The sequence below is a fragment of the Silene latifolia genome, chromosome 10, assembly GCF_048544455.1.
Source record: "Silene latifolia isolate original U9 population chromosome 10, ASM4854445v1, whole genome shotgun sequence".
NCBI classification, from domain to species: Eukaryota; Viridiplantae; Streptophyta; class Magnoliopsida; order Caryophyllales; family Caryophyllaceae; genus Silene; species Silene latifolia.
Window position 1 is genome coordinate 155,141,713 of NC_133535.1, and position 10,828 is coordinate 155,152,540.

At 38.3% G+C, this 10,828-nt stretch overlaps 1 long non-coding RNA gene across 1 annotated transcript; it reads left to right on the plus strand.

Moving 5' to 3' along the window:
• The first annotated feature begins 9,318 nt into the window (after window positions 1–9,318).
• Window positions 9,319–10,066, plus strand: LOC141609401 (uncharacterized). The gene is made up of 3 exons (XR_012527402.1): window positions 9,319–9,485; window positions 9,593–9,643; window positions 10,031–10,066. It is a non-coding gene; the product is annotated as an uncharacterized LOC141609401 (long non-coding RNA).
• The last annotated feature ends 762 nt before the right edge of the window (window positions 10,067–10,828 follow it).

Below are 10,828 nucleotides of genomic sequence, written 5' to 3' on the forward strand. Positions count from 1 at the left end.
ATTAGTAATTATTATTGGTAATATGGGTAATTAAAAGGTATTTAATAAGTGGTTTTGTATTATACAAGAGTATAGGATGTGTTGTGATGGTAAATATGTAATTTGTGTAGGATGAGACGGTTTTACAAGACGGAGTCATGTTTGTCTCGAGTTGCTTGCGGTGTTTGCTAAAAGGTAAGATTTTCTTACTGGTTTCAATAATGTGAATGTTTACATATGTCATTAATGTTGTGGTTAGTCTCACATGATTGTTGTAATTAATTGCATATTAACATGGATAAATGTGTTTCAAAGGATTGTGGTAATTGTTGATTTTGCATACCAAAGTTGGTTGGTGTGAGTGGTAAGGGCTCTCATCTCTTAAACAAGTGGTCAGGGGTTCGATTTCTGACTCTTGCGAATGAAAAAGCCAAACTTGGGAGGGGTCAACCCATTAAATTGCCTTCAGTACCCCGAAGGAGATTGCCCCAGCTGTCGGTAGGGGATACTCCTGGTCAACACCAAAAAAAAAAAATTGTTGATTTTGCATTATAACATGTTAAAAGGGGAATTATTATTAGTCTCAAATTGTTGATAGTTTTGCATTATACATGATAATGGGTAATTATGGTTAGTCTCACATTGTTGGTGGAAGTGCATTATAACATGAAAATGAGTAATTGGTAGTATATGTGTTCTTGGCATGATGAGATTCATATTCCCATGTGAAGGTTGCCTATTTGAACTTTTATATTGCATATTGTGATACATGTGATCGTTGATAATGGATATTGGAGGTTGTTGAAAGAGTGTGGTTATTGAAGCAGGGGGGAGGCGGTTCGGGAGACCGTCTTACGCTTGGACAGCCTCTTGGAGTTTCCCATTCTAAGAGAGACGTAGTCGTTAATAACTTGAGTATGAAGGGACTCGTGTGGTGTCATAACGTCTGATAGGGTCTGATTAGCGTCCAGACTATGTACTACGAGTGTGTCCGAGTACCTGTTTTACGGACTGCGGTCTGACTGTTTGGTGGCGGTGTTGGCGATGCCATCACCGATTTGTTTGGTACCCTGGGTGTATCCCTGGTACCGGCGAGGTGGTTGTGGAGGCCGTGTGATCTACACTTGGATTGCATTGGATATTTTCATTTACGTGTCATCTCGTGAGTATTTGTATTATTGAAACTGACGTGTGGTGTTAGTTATGAGTAAACTGTCATCTTCTTTAATGAGGTGACCTGTGAATCTGTGATGAACCATATGATATTTCTGGTCATATGTAGAAGAGTTTGAGCACAGGTTTGGACTTAGTGACGAGCGGGACATGCCGAGTCATGAACATTGATGTCTATTCGAGTTGTCATATGCTAGTCGATGTAGTTTTCATATCATTAGAAAGATTGTAATAGTCTGAGACTTGTATATTACATTATTCACTTATTTAATTCATTAAACAAATTATTTTTGTAAAGTGTTAAAATAACTATACACCGTTTTGAAGTTTGCCAACCCAAAATCCCGCGTCCCCGCTCTCATCTTTATTCTCTACTATGTAATCTACCCTAGTACGTGGTTTATTTATGGATAATGATAACGTGTCAACCGGTGGCGCCGATATTGGATGTCATTCTCTCACATGCATCCATTATTATAAGAGTCCCCACTTATTGGGATTCTTATATCCTACACTCATGTGTAGGATACTCTATACTCCCTCCCACTCCCCCACTCCTCACTCATCCTCAACTTCCCTTTTTTTTTTTAAAACAAAAAATTAACTTCCAATTTTAAGAAGCAGTTACCACTATCATATTCAATTTAAGTATTTTGTAGTATTGCATTCACGATATGACACTATCATATTCACTTTAATTTTAGTAAATATGACAATGTTGTATAATGAATATGCGCTTTATAGTATGATATTCACAATATAACACTATTATATTCACTTTAAGTTTAGTGAATATGACTGTGTAGTTTGATGAATATGTTTTATGTAGTGTGATATTCATCTCATGCCTCTATTATACCCACTTTTAGTTTAGTGAATATGGCATTATAGTTTAGTGAATATGACTCTATTTGTTCAAATATATTGAACAATGACGATCTTGAACGTTTTATTCCATAAAAAAAACCGCATAATACAAAATAATTTAAAGGAATAAAAATAGTTATGTGATATGATATGAATATGTCAATTACGTGATGTGAATATATGAGAAAAATTAAAATAGATAACAAAATATATCAAATATGATCTCTATTTGTAGAGAAATAAAAATTATGAGTAAGGATATTTTTTTTATAATTTTATAATTTATTAAATTTAATAACTATTTATTATAAGAAAAGTTTAAGGGAGAGAGTACCATGCACCATACTCCTGGGTGCATGGTATAATTTACCCACTTATTGCATGAGTTTTTCTAACGTGTGCTCTTATAACACACATTAATAAACCAAATAAGGAAAGATTCATAAAATCAATACATATATATAAAGCAGAAACTTTTCGAGCGATATTAGAGAGTCGAACTTTTTTAGAATTCCTATATATAAAATAATTTATTATCATTATCCTAATAAGTGTAGATCTAACTTTTTCCTCTTAATAATTTATGAAAAAAATTATCCTAATCGAAGTAGATCTAATAATTTATGAGAAAATAATCCTACTAGAAGTAGATCAATTATTTATGAGAAAAATAATACTAATAGAAGTGATCTAATAATTTATGTATTATTCTTTACTAAAATAATAATAGGAAAATAACTTTATAAAGAATATTTATTTTAGAAATATTTATAATGCAAAAAATATCATATAATAAACGTATAAATGTGTTAAAATTGCATATTTTATAAACATACAATTACTCACTGTGAGGAAAAAAAACAAATGAGATCCTAATTTTTTACAAATATAAATCATATAATAAACGTATAAAAGTGTTATACAATTACTCATTGTGAGAAAAAAAAACAAATGAGATCCTAATTTTTTACAAATATAAAATATTCTCCAAAATCTAAGTTGTTTGACTTTAACTACTTAGTGAAACCCGTGTACTAATAAAGATAATTTTATTTTAACACTTTTCAGTTTTTAATTATAACCAAACTCCTAATTATCTTCCAAAAACCATAAGAAAAAGCTAATTTTTATTTTAAAAAAAATCCAGAAAAAAGTCACATGTCATAATAGGAAAAAGAAGTAACTTAGCATTTGGCTTTTACAGTGGCGGCGGGAGGAGAAATGGTTTTATAATGACAATATTAGAAGTAAACAACTTCAATGGTGGTATGAAATCGTTTTAATTCTGAATATGATTAGATTACCAATAATATTCACATAAGATTAAAAAAAATTAGCTATCATTTAAAAATATTAAATAAGTCTCATATCGATTTTGTTAAGCCAAAAAATTAAATACAAATGAACAAAGTTAAGAATTACAATTTTATACGGGACTAATAATCCAAGAACCAGCTAACTATGATTTTATGAATTAATTAGTGTACGATAAATATATAGAAAAATTGTGAGAACTATATATAATCTGCTATTATATCACCGATGTTTTTTTCAAACTGGTTTCAAATTCATATCAAATTCCTAATAGACGTTAAAAATGTATTAAACTGCCAAACATACAAAATTATTCGGTTACATCAATTTTAACTTTCTAAATTCCAATTCATCTATGTGTTTTTATTCACTTAATTATTTACCACGGTTTGCGTATGGCTGGTTATTACTATATCATACACTAATTATATATTTAAAAGTGCAATAATTTTTGCTGTAGCTTTTCATAATTTTCTTTTTTGGAAAATTTCAATTTTGGTGCCCAAGGTCTGGGTTAATTCCACTTTAATGTCCTAAGGTTTGCATAATTCCACTTTGGTGTCCTTAGGCTTCGACTACTTCCCATTTTGGTAACCCGAGTTTTGAAAAAAGAATTCTTTTTTTTTTGTTAATGGTTTACTATGAGGTATCGCATGTGAGTTTACTTGAATATAAGGTACTGCTTAGTGTAATAAAGTAGTTTAAAATAAAGACAGCTAATTGCATATATATTAGTTATGAAGTGAAACGATTGTACATATATAATTAGTAATTTGAAGCCATTTTCTTAAAATTGAAACTCTTTTTTTGAAAATTTGTTCATTTTGTTTTTATAAATAAAGAGTAAAATAATAATGTAAGATAAATGATACTTGATTTTGTTGATAGACAAAATTTCAAATAAACAGAAATGAGTTATAATTTAATAAAATTAATCTAAAACTAATCGAATTTAAACAGTAGTATCCTAATATCCTACTCCCTCCAATCCACACAAAACAGTAGTATCCTAATATTTTTGTACTGTTTTTTAGAGACTACTAATTTTATTGGAATTCAGTATGAATTTGATTTTACGATAAGTATATAGACCAAAACACTCTTAATTGTAGATAGTCAAGATAAACTTATGTTATAAGAGATCTAACATTTTCTCTAAACACACTAATTGTAGATAATTATGATACATGTTGCTTTACGTAACACCATTTAGTTTTACGTAGTTATTATATATTAAAATAATATGTAAAACTCATAAAAGTTTGTCTTAATTATTAAGGGTGGTTCATTGGGTAAGCTGCACTATGTTTATGGAGAGAACGTTTTGTATTTAATTAAAAACTAGTGATGCCTATAACAATAATGAAAAAACTAGCTACATACTCTTACAATGTTAGTTGATGTTTTACCACTGAAATGATAACTATTAAATGACAAAACTTCTTTGATAAAAGCATTAATAGTTAATTGATGATCAACTACACCTATCACGAACTTTTATTTATCAATGATTTAAACATAATTGAACTTTTTTTTATCAACTATAGAATATATTTATACAGATGATCCTAATGGGAGCCCCGTGCATCGTATGACGATCCGCACACTTGAACCCTTAGATTTACTTATGCTTATGTAATTTCATTTCCCTTGTACATTTGTAGTAAGTATTTTATTAGTAGTTTTAGAATAGGTTTCCATAAATAGGTATATCGCTATTCTGAACTAAACTTGTAAAATCAATGTTTCCTGCTACCAGGATGTAACTATCATATTTCCCTCTTTAGGGAGTACTAGTGAATGAAAATCTACTTCCTACCTTGTGCCTTCGTATTGCTTGTTGTTGCTTTGTTGTGAACGACTCTTAGCCTTCACTTTACTAACAAGCCGTGTTTCTGGGATCGACACTAGGATCCCGACTCACACCCCGAGACCCGAGTATCGTGCTAGTGGGCGATCCCTCACTAGTACGAAGATCCTTGTCGCTTGCATCTTGCCTTGAGACGGGTAAAGGTGCGCGCCACGGTCCGGCAAAAGTAGCGGACCGTGACATTTGGTATCAGAGCCCGGTCTTCGGACGGGTTTCTGCACGCCGCATTTGTTCATCGAGATCGAGAAAATGGGCGAAACAATCGAGGACCGAGTGGATGCCTTAGAGGACGCAATCGACGTCAAGCTTCCCAAACTCGAGGACATCGTTATGCGGATGGCTGCGAGCCTCGAGGAGTTGCAAAAGACGGTTTGTGACCTTGAGACGAAGGTGGACGGGATGGAAACCCGCATCCTAGCGATCAGTGGTGCGATCCCCGACGATCGGGAGGAAGAGATCAATCATCTGCATCGAAAAGTCGAGATGTTAGAGAACACTTGCGCCACGCTCGTGAAAGCGGTGGCCAATGACGGGAAATCTGTGGGGAGCCATAAGGTGAAGGCACCTCCACCTCGTGCCTACGATGGGGCGAGGGATTCGAAAGCGGTCAATAACTTTATCTTCGATATGGAGCAATACTTCCGAGTAAGTGGGCTCGACGAAGACGCGGAAGTTGTCACTGCAAGCATGTATCTAGTCGACGATGCCAAGATGTGGTGGAGGGCTAGGTACAAGGAAATCGATGCGGGCACGATTACGGTGACATCGTGGGCCGACTTCAAGAAGATCTTGAAGGAGCACTTCTACCCCGAGAACACGGAGTTTGTTGCTCGGAAGAAGTTGAGGGAAATCAAGCACACCAAATCAATCCGAGAATATGTGAGGGAATTCTCAGCATGCATGCTCGAAATTACCGAAATATCCGAAACGGACAGGACATTCGAATTCATTGATGGGTTGAAGAGGTGGGCTCAACAGGAGGTCATGAGGCAGAATCCCAAAACTCTGTCTTCGGCCATATCGGCTGCGGAGCGCCTGCTCGACTTTCACGGGGAGCGAGAGGCACCAAGAGTTGTGGCACCAACGGGGAATACTGGTGTGTCACAAAGTGGGTACAATGGACAAAGGCCACAAAACAAATACCATTTCAGTTGGGAACAGTCGGTTCCGCTCACAAGGAAGTCAAGCCCAATCGGCGAGCACTACAAACTCGCCCTCAAGCTCGTCTTCGAAGGCGGGAAACTCTACTGCTTCCACGACGAAGAGACCGTTCGCGTGTTTTGTGTGCAAGGGTCCTCACAAGATGGCCGATTGTCCGAGCAAAGCGGAGTTCAATGCCATGTTCAAGGAGATGCCGAAAGGGGCTCAAGAACGTCTTGATGGGGCGTTGGCCGACTATCACCAAGAGTGTAACGAAGACTCGAGTGATGGTGAAGACCAACCACGGATGGGCTCACTCCAACGGATCAGCGCGATGGGGAAATACGAAGATTCCTCCGCCAAGAAATCCAACGGGCTCATGTACGTGGACTTGATGGTGAATGGGAAGCAAGCACGAGCCTTGATCGACTCGGGCGCCTCCCATAACTTTGTTACGAAAGAGGAAGCGGATCGGTTGGGGCTAGTTCTGCGGGATGCTAACAGCTGCCTGAAGCCGGTCAATGGGAAAATAAGACGCGTCCAAGGAGTGGCTAAGAAGGTCGCTGTCCAAGTGGGTCAGTGGGCAGGGGAGCTCGACTTCACCACCGTTCCGCTGGATGACATCAAGTTAGTACTCGGGATGCAGTTCTTTCAGAAAGCATTGGTGGTATTGAAACCGAGTGACGGATCGATGCTACTAATGGGGTCTATCGTAGTGAAGACGGTGAGACGCAACGACGAAGACAAGGGGCAACATCGAATTTCGGCTATGAGGGTGATACCGACGCCGAAACAAGGGATGCGACCTTGGAGAATGCCTAAAGGTTCGGTGGAGCCGAGGGCGAACAAGACCCAGGCTAACTACGATGCTAAGTGGTCTGGGGGACGAAAGAAGAGTCTAACCCCTCACCGAGGAGTAGACAATGAGGGCCGAGATGCCCAAAGAAGCGTGCCTCTTACCATCGGGGGCCGCGTCGATGTCTTTGAATCGACGTCCTGGTTTGCGGGTCGATCGACCTAGGAGATAAGGCCTCGTACCATCCGGGGGCCGCGTCGATGTGCTGAATCGACGTCCTGGTTTGCGGGTCGGTCGACCCAAGAAAGAAGGCCTCGTACCATCGGGGGGGCCGCGCCGAAATGCCGATTCGGCGTCCTAGAGATCTCACATTCCCTTGAATGCGGTGTCTTGAAGTGACGAAAGACAAGATGAAGGTCCGTTGGGGCCGCACTTGAAGGAATCCCGAGAGAGGACTTTTCACGCAGCGGCAAAGTGGACGTTCCCGAGAGACAAGGAGCACGTGGTGAACTTGGAGAACATGATGTTCGGCAGCTTCTATGTCAAGGAACTCCAGCCTATCCCTGAGGGGACGAAGAGGTCAGTCATTGTTTGGGACGAAGCGCACATTCAAGCCGAGTTGTACAAGCCAATCCCCAACACTGCATGGACAGTCAGAGCTCACCGAGGATGTCTCACTGAAGCACCATTCAAGATTTTTTGTGTTGCCGAGGGCGGCAATAGATTAGGTGGGGGAGAGTGTGACGATCCGCACACTTGAACCCTTAGATTTACTTATGCTTATGTAATTTCATTTCCCTTGTACATTTGTAGTAAGTATTTTCTTAGTAGTTTTAGAATAGGTTTCCATAAATAGGTATATCGCTATTCTGAACTAAACTTGTAAAATCAATGTTTCCTGCTACCAGGATGTAACTATCATATTTCCCTCTTTAGGGAGTACTAGTGAATGAAAATCTACTTCCTACCTTGTGCCTTCGTATTGCTTGTTGTTGCTTTGTTGTGAACGACTCTTAGCCTTCACTTTACTAACAAGCCGTGTTTGTGGGATCGACACTAGGATCCCGACTCACACCCCGAGACCCGAGTATCGTGCTAGTGGGCGATCCCTCACTAGTACGAAGATCCTTGTCGCTTGCATCTTGCCTTGAGACGGGTAAAGGTGCGCGCCACGGTCCGGCAAAAGTAGCGGACCGTGACACATCGCACGGGCTTTTCAACTAGTATTCTCACTAATTATTATAAAACTAAGTTTATAATTGAATTTATCATGAGAATTTATTGTAAATCTTTACCTATTTGGTTTATTAATGCGTATCACTTCAGAAAAACCCTTCCTATATCACAAATTCTTGTTTGTGACGGCACATATCCGTCAATTTTCATTCCTTTATTACAAGAAGTCGGTGAGGCGGGAAAAAAGTTCTGGCTTGTCTCTCATCTCTCCAGGTAGCTCCTTTTCTTTCGACTATGCTTGTTGTTCTTTCTCTTCCAATACTTATTGCTAATTCAGTCAAATATATAATTCTGGGTATATTTTGGGTATTTGAAATTAGGGTTTAGGGTAATTGAATTTTGAAATTTGATTTAATCCCAAAATTGATTGCTTAATTGAGTGCTGTTTGAAATTAGGGTATTTGAATTTTGAAGTTTTATACAATTTAAACTCTGATTTCTTAATTGGGTGTTTGAAATTAGGAAGACGTGACGATGGCTTCATATGAATATGATGATGTTTCTTCTGTGAGTTCTAACGATAGTTTAGATTATCGATCGAAGCAAGAGGCCGGGAAATGGTAAAGAGTGGGTACAAAAGAAAATTAGAAGAGTGGTTACAAACTAAGCGTGCTTTAACAGGACTACCTGACACAACTGGTGCCTCTATTTTGGAACTTGATGGCCGCGAACTTAAGCAATGCAAGCCGAGACTGTTTTCGCGCCTCACCCGCTTGTTGTGGCAGTGTAGATGGAAGAGATGCCTCTCTGACTTTACTCACCCTGGCGGAGATGACACTGACGGTGGGATGGGCGCAATTGAGAATAGTCCCGGACTTATTAGCGATGAAGACGAGCAACATTACGCTACTAAATCTCGCATAGCCATCCAGCAGTACAAAATTATCAACCAACAATCGTCAAAGCTGGAGTTCTTTTCCTTTGTTAGGGTTGCCTTCTGATATGGATGTGAGTTATATATCACCTTTACCGCTTGGCAGAATGGCCAATTGGGTACATTCCAAGCTGTAGTTGATGATGATTGGGACGGAGACGAGGACGTCAACGTCAATCTTGTTTTACTTGGGCATCTCGAGGCTGATAAAATCATTGCCATTATGTCTCTCTCTGGTAATAACTACTTTGTTTTTCTCTATTTAATATAAGCAAGTATTCTGTAAAACGATTTTATAATAAAACATGCCCACTTATGTACTTTACTCATCACCTTCTTAAAGGGGCTGAAGAAGAGTGGGAGAAAATATTTGGCTAAAATTGGAAACTTTGTGGTAAGTAGCATGGACTCTTTCATTACAATCTTGTACTATGATATGGATGTTATCCCGTTCAACTTGCGTATATCTAACCTACATGCTATCACTCATATTTCACTCTAGTTCATGACGAGACTCTTGCATATTGTGTGTAAGTAAATTATGTAATGTCTGCCAAAGATGTCTATAACGTCGTCCTACCAAAAAAAAATTTATCTGTCATGCTACTGACAGCAACCAAAAAGAACAGCCTACATGAGAAATGAGAAGTTTGTTCGGATTATTCATCGCTATTAGTTTTTACTCGGAGAACTAGTTGTGGATTTGGTATTTATTAAAAGCTGTTGCTAGCTTTGTCTTTAACTTTAGTTGTTTTATGGCTGATATTGACCACTCCTATAGCCTATTGACTTTCCTACAGGGTGAAGTTGGGCAGGAATGCAGGATGCTTGAAGCCTGAAGGATAAGTCAAGATGTCACATGGAGTCATCTGCTGCGATGTCGTACAGTTTTATATATATACTACTATCGTCTGTACTCTGTACTGCTCTCCTTGGAGTATAGATGCTTTAACATAAGTCTAGAACTAAAACCTTTACATGTTGAATGTAGTCCTGTTTCTGTAGCGGCATCTGAAAGATATATGTCGTCCTCTTTTAGATGCCACCATACTTAAAGCCGGAGCAATGTTCCGTTTTCAGGGTTCTGGAAGTATAAGGTTTTTGAAATTAGGTAGTGCCATTCATTTCATCATCTTCTTTGATTCAAATTTTCGTGGCCGAAAGAGATATTGTAGACAGGCAGATAGCCAGATATTGTAAGAGGTGCGTATGTAACCAACAAAATGTTCTATGTTATCTTTAAACTTGCGGATATAGTTATCGCTGTCGCTGAACTGTTAGTTGTATTATGACCCTGAAGCACCTTCTGTTGCCATACTTGGTTTTATGCTCTACAGAAGATGCATAGTTCCCAGTCTTCTGCTGTTAGGCCTTGCAATTAATCACATCTCAGAAGTAATTCCTGATTGCGTTGGTAATTTAACAGCAATACTCAATCCGGATCTTGGGTTGGCGTTTGCCTCTACAACATTGCTCGAAGATTATCCGTTAAATCCCAATGAGGCAAGTGCATTTGTTTTGTGGAAAAAGAAAGAACAGAAATCGTTGGTGGAATATCTAGTCTCGCGGACTGGTCTCC